The following is a 7,544-nucleotide window of genomic DNA, read 5'->3' on the forward strand; positions in this document are numbered from 1 at the left end:
CGTAGCTTTGTGCCTAAACATGCTCTGTGGGGTCTGCGGGTTCAATAGACATTTGCATATATGAAAACATCAGAGTGATTTTTAATTTGATTAACAAAAGTTATTATTCTCTTTTAGTACCTCAAGCATTACAAAATAATAAATTATTATATCAATGATTAAAAAATAACTTTTATTACTGAACTTTTTTAAATTATCGTTTGTTATATTTTTCTCGTTACGGTAGCTAAACCATAGTTGAATTTTAAAATATCAGTTTTACCGTTAATGAATAACTCCTATTAAAAAAAAATTAAATCAACGTCATGTGAATTTATAAAAATTTTATCCTGCTTTTATTGAAAAATAACATATTATTGCGGCTTTATTTATAATTATTTCATACATGTCCGAACCTTTAATTAAGATACAACAACATTCGTAACAATTGAAATAGGATAGCCTCGTATAAGTTATGATCGTTGGTTAAGTATTCAAAAAGCTCTTCATAATTTTTTAATCAAATTTGGCTTTCATGACTTCTCCTCTTCAAATTTTTTTTTTACGAAATTAATTTTTTATGCAGAGTCAAAAATACGCTCTAGTTCAAATCGTTACGGTGGGATGAATAAAGTATGTAAAGGGAAAAACGAAATGCAAAACAAATTATTTTCACCCAATTTAGCTAAAACCGGAGGGCAGTGACGAAAAAGTAGCTAACTGAGATTTTACATAGCAGGTGGAGCTTTTTGAATACATTTTCTTTCATTGGCAGGGCTTCGCTTTACAACAACAATGCTACTCTCGTCCTTGCATTTATATAGACTGCTCTACGACAATCCATAGACCTCACAATTTTATCCGTGTGCATGGCCACATTTTCTACCACATAAGACACGGCTAAGTTGCAGAAGCTGCAACTAACAGCCTCGGCATTTTAACCTTGCATCAACAGTTCCCTCGCCTCGGTTGCATCATCGCCAACACCCGTGGAAGATTCCTATTGGCTATGCAAGCTCCCTCTTTTTGAGTCTGTCTTTACAGAGGGTCTTTAAATGAGTTTTACGGTAGACCACTCAGCTAAATGATAAGCTTGGCCCAGACCATTTGGTACCAATTAAAATTTATCATTTAAATAGGAAATGATGACGATCAACAACTACGTATTGCATGGTGCAATGTACGCCTATAATTATTGATTAAATAATATACACGGAGATTCTTTGTTTATCTCCATTTGATTATTAAATAATTACGTACGTTAACTTTTGATTCTATTGCCGAATAATCTAATTATATCACTTATTATTCTATCTTTAAAGAATTTTAATCCAACAGATAATTCATTCCGAAAAACAATTCAATGGAACAACCTCCCACCTCAGCCGTTGGTAGGATCGATGACTTATGCTGTGCAGTTAACGTTATTCTGTCGATCTCATCATATCAATATATTTGTGGTGGACTACCATACACATGGCTTTCTCATATTTAATTAATCATGCATTCTCTATTTTGTTTTTTTTTTTTTGGGGGTCTCTTTATTTTATTTGATAATTATTACACTCTTTAAGGTTTAAGATTTCTTTTAAGCCAGTTATCTATAATATTATAGATGCTTTATCGAAAATTTGTATTTCATTTTCGTAGTTGTTTTGTTACGATGGAAGATTTTTGACATCACTCAACTTGTTATCATTGAGATGGAAATTAAAAGTAAGTTAAAGATATCAAAACACACAGGTTTGCTTTCACTTTCGTTTTCAATCTTTCCTCTCTCTTTGTTGTATTCGGCGTCAATGCCCAAGTCTAGCCATCCGAGATATTTTCATTACTGATAACGTCAATCAACAATGGCCCTTTTCTTCAGACTTTCACCATCGGACTTCGCTTTCCAACTACATAGTACTCTTTTTCCACCACAATAATAGATCATACGTTTTTCACGAGATAACTTGACTTCAATGGACTTATCCCACTATACTTTGCCACGTTACATCACTTTCTAATTTTATCTTCAAAGATTTCTAATCTAAGAGGGTGGTTACTTGTGGGAAAAGATTCTATTGGCTGCCCTGTCCCCTCAACGGAAGATGGGACCGACGGTTTAAATTATTAGAGTACCGCTAAATATCAAGAACACTAAGAGAAGGACGAGAGAATTGTCTCTTCTCTCTCTGTTGTCAGTTTTTTTTTTTCTCTCTCTCCTCCCACCACATGCTTCATTCTCTCGTCCTTCTTGATACTTAGCATTTTCCAAATTATTATGTTTGCTATAACATTTATTTTTGGCTTTTGTTATGTTCCATAATAATGTAACATATATAATTATGTAGTAATAATTGAATTTTTATCTAAGAATTATAGAAATAATATGATTTTATTATTTTATATTTTTCTACAACTGTTAAATTTTAATCCAACTACTATGTAATCATGTATATTACAAGACACAATAATAGATCATACGTTTTTCACGAGATAACTTGACTTCAATGGACTTATCCCACTATACTTTGCCACATTACATCACTTTCTAATTTTATCTTCAAAGATTTCTAATCTAAGAGAATGGCTACTTGTGGGAAAAAATTCTGTTGGCTGTCCTGTCACCTCAACGGAAGGTGGGAGCGACGGCTTAAATTATTATGTTTGCTATAGGATTTATTTTTGACTTTTATTATGTCACGTAATTATATTACTTTAAAAATAATATTATTTTATTATTTTATATTTCTATAATTTTATCAAATAACTATATTATAATACACAATAATAGATCACACGTTTTTCACGAGATAACTTGACTTCAATGGACTTATCCCACTATACTTTGCCACGTTACGTCAATTTCTAATTTTATCTTCAAAGATTTCTAATCTAAGAGGGTGGTTACTTGTGGCAAAAAATTCTGTCGGCTGCCCTGTCACCTCAGCAGAAGGTAGGACCGACGGCTTAAATTATTAAGTTTGCTATAGCATTTATTTTTTGCTTTTGTTCTATTGCGTAATCATATAACATATATGATTATATAGTAATAGTTGATTTTTTATCCATGAAATAATATTATTTTATATTTTTATAATTGATAGATTTTCATTCATCGGCTGTTACATAATTATGTAAGTTACATAATTATATAACATAACAATTTCTTTTATTTTTTAATATTAAAATTTATAAATTTTAAAATACTATCTACTTATAAGATTGTCTCCTAAGCTAATTGTAATAAAGCTGCATGTGTTTTAGCTAAGGGTGAATTTGCAATTTATTCTCATAGCTCTTTTATAAGGATGGAAGATTGTTCACAACTCTTAACTTGTTATTTTTTAGATGTTATTTATTTATTTATTGAGAATTCTTTTATTAAAAAAAAGACCTTCTCATAAGCCTAACCATTTGATAATTAAATAATACAAACGTTCTTTTTTTTTAAATCTATATTACAGTCACTCTCATTTAAATTACTATCGGAGCACCCAATACAGTTGCACTTGACACTTACAAAAATGTATTAACAAAATGAATGATGATACAGCCACAAACTCTTGTACAAAATAAATTTGTACAAACTGATGCGGCATTAATTCATTGGTTGAATGAAAATACAAAATAATAAAAATAAATCATATGGGCGAAGAGATATTTAATTCAACCAATTTTATCATGCCACATCAGTTTGTACAAAATAGATTTATACAAGAGTTTGTAGCTATATCATTACTCTTAACAAAATATATGAGGTTTCTAATAAAGTTCAAAGTAATTAAATCCATGAAGAAAGAAGATTATTAACCATCAGGCAAATGGTCTAACTAGTAAATAGCTATTAGATAAGGGCAATGTGGTAAGTGGCTTGTTGGAAAAGAAATGTGAATCTAATGGACCTTAGTTACAAAATTAATCTAAGGGAAATGAATAAAACCACTTTTTTATTTGGTAAATACAGCGAAAACTGCCTAATATTTCAAAATTCAACAAAACCTTTAATTTTTAAAGTACATCAAAAGTACCATATCAGTCATATAATAACTAATAAGTCAATTATATTATAATATATATGTATTTATTTTAAAAAATCATCATTCAAGTAAGGTTATATCAAATCTAAACACATAAATCATACATTATTAATTAATTATATTATCTTTTATGTATTCTAAAATTTGTCTCCATCGTGAGTATTATTAATGTTTGGAATTCATAGTTATAATTTAAAATGGGCCCACATCTCAATATCTTCAACCTCCTCTATGCTGTCACGTGTACACCTCTAAATTGGATTAACACATTTGATTTATTCAATAATTAACGATAGAGTAGCTTATAGAATTTGGTATTGGTCTTGTATGTGATCTCATCTTTACCCCTTCAATTAGTAACAATAAAGGACATCAAACAAAATGTAGTAAAATGGAAATTTCTTTTTAATATAATAATAAATTAATAAATTAACATACTTATTAAATAATTTATGAATTAGTCAAACGACAATAACCTTATTGTTTATTATTTTTTAAAGCATATTTTAATTAATGTACAGTGACACGCGTATTAATATGGATATAAACTGTATGATAAGTATACATATAAAAAAAGTGATGACAAAATAAACGCGAAAATACGAAATGCTCACGTCCATAAAGACAAGCAAATGTGAAAGCAAGAAAAAGTGCGTGGACTAGTAGTATTGTTTGGAAATTGGATCCCATGATATTCTCGCAATTATTTTTTTTTACTTTTCTCTATGGTTGGTGAAGAGTATGGATGCCAACTAATTCGAGTACGACTATATTTAGAATTAAGGTCCAACAGTTGTAAATTGTAACTTAAAAATTATAATATTAAAATAATTAATAAAAATTAATTGTTGTAGTATAAAATTAAATTAATTATATTTTTTAAAAATTATTATTTAAAATTTATATTTATTACATATTATAAAATTTTATTTAAAAAATGAGTGGGGAAAGGTTTATTTGAACCCCGCTAGTCAATAATGTCTCGTATAAAACTGTAATTATTATTTTTCTGTGACTTTTCGCTTGTTGTATCCTTACCAATGATTTTCTTCTTTTTTCGTCTTCGGCGCCAAGACGTCAACGGCCAAGTCTAGGCATTCAATATTATTTTATATTATTATCGATAGCGTCAATCATTTTTTACCTTCAGCAATTCTAGATGAATAAAAGTATGACGAAATAATGATAAAAACTTTTATAATTTAATTAATTTTGAGAAATTTTTAAAAAGAAAAATGTTAAATTACGAAAGAAAAATTAAAAAATTCATTAAAAAAACATTTCTGTCATGATTTTATCATACTTTTGTTCCATTATTAATTTCCTTTTTCTTTTCCAGCTAAATAAAAAGATCCAAACTGGCACAATAGGTTCACAAATTTGTTTTGATGTCCGATCCCCCTATAACTCTCTCTTTTGAGTCTATTCTTAAAGAATTTTATTTGTCAGTTCATTTTATTGTACGGTGTATTACTCAGCTAGCTGATAAGTTTGACCTAGAGTATTTTTACAATTATATTAAAGTAAGGCTGGCAAAATTTGATACAGGACTCGATTATTTGACATGAATAAATGTATATAAATTATTAAATTTGACACGGTTATCAAATGAATTAAGTCTAAGTCAACATGCTTTTTTCTTTGTCGGATTAAGATTAAAGTTCTTAACGCATTTATCCAACTAATAATATAATTATATATTTTTATTTTAAATTAATTTCTAAGTTTTTTCCATTAAAACTAAAATATTGAACGTAATTCTCTTTTTTTATTCTTTTTTTTTGAAAGGATAGATATATACATAATGTTTCATTTATAAAATTTTATATTAATTTAAAACTTTAATAGTGTAAATGTGAAAAATATTGGTAGATTTGCATATTTAATAATAATGATATATAATATTATTTACATATATATAATTAAAACTTCAAAATTGAAAATGTATAATATTTTTGGTGTGTGTGTGTGTATATATGAAAGTAAATATTTAATATAAATTTTATTAAACATATAACTATTAAGTGAGTTATTAGATAATCTGTTTATTTTTCATATTGAATTTGGATTTTAATATTTTAACACGATTTTTAATTAAACGTATTTGAGTCGATCTAAATTTAACACGATACGAATACGATCCGATTATTCATTTTGTTAGCTCTACATAAAAACAAATTAAGTGGTGATATTTTTATAAAGTTGAAATATAAATTTTGTATGGTACCACTTAAAATTCATCATTTAAATAGGAAATGATGATGTTCAATAATTGCGGATCACATGGTGCGTTGTATGTCTCTAATAATTGTTTAAATAACATATACAGAGATTCTTTGTTTATCTCCATTTGACAATGAAATAACTCCGTTACTTTTGATCCCATTATTGAGTAATGTAATTATATCACTGTTAAAGAATTCTAATCTAATAGACAATTCAAAAACAATTCTATGGACCAGCCTACCGCCATCTTGGTCAATGAAAGGATTGACAACTCATTTTATGCCGTTGTTTTGCCGATCTCATCATATCGGTGTAGTTGTGGTGGACTACCACACACAGCGCTTACTTAATTAATCATGTATTCAAAGATTCTCCGTCTCCATTTTATTTTTTTGGTTTGTTTATTTGTTTTATTTAATAATTATAATGCTCTTTTAAGGTTTAAGATCTTCTCTTAAGCCATTTATAATAATATTATAGATACTTTATCTAAGTTTGTACTTCATCTTCGTAATTGTTTTGTGATAACGGGAGATTTTTAACATCACTTAAACTTGTTATCATTGAGATTGAGATAGAGATTAAACTTATTTAAAGATATTTTACCTTCGTTTTCAATCTTTTCTCTCTTTTCATTGTAATCGGCGTCAACGCCCAAGTCTAGCCATCCAGGATTATTTTATTACCGATATCGTCAATCAACAATGGTCCTTTCCTTCAGACGTTCACCGTCGGACTTCGCTTTACAACTAGACACTTCTCATTTTCCACGACAATACATAATAACAGATCAAGCGTTGTTCACGAGATAACCACTTTCCAATTTTGGACTTATCCCATTATACTTTGCCACATTTGTGCCAAACATTATAATTACACCACTTTCTAATTTTGTCTTTAAAGATTTCGAATCTAAGATATTATGTCGTTACTTATGGGAGAAAATTCTATCGGCCGCCCTATCACCTCAGCTGAAGGTGGGACCAACGACTTAAATTATGATGTCGTTTAGCATAACATTTATTTTTTAAATATTAGAATTTATAAATTCTAAAGTAGGATCTACTTGTAAGATTTTCTCCTAAACTAATTATAATAAATCTGTATATGTTTTAGCTAAATTTGCAATTCATTCTCGTAATTTTTTTTTTTAAGGATGGAAGATTTTTCACAACACTTAACTTGTTATTTTTGAGATGTTATTTACTTATTTATTGAGAATTCTTGTATTAAAAAAAAAAAGAACACCTTCTCCTAGCCCTAAACATTTGATAATTAAATAATACAAAATTTTTTCCATAATTTAAATTAGAG

Source organism: Citrus sinensis, chromosome 1 (assembly GCF_022201045.2).
Source record: "Citrus sinensis cultivar Valencia sweet orange chromosome 1, DVS_A1.0, whole genome shotgun sequence".
Lineage (NCBI taxonomy): Eukaryota > Viridiplantae > Streptophyta > Magnoliopsida > Sapindales > Rutaceae > Citrus > Citrus sinensis.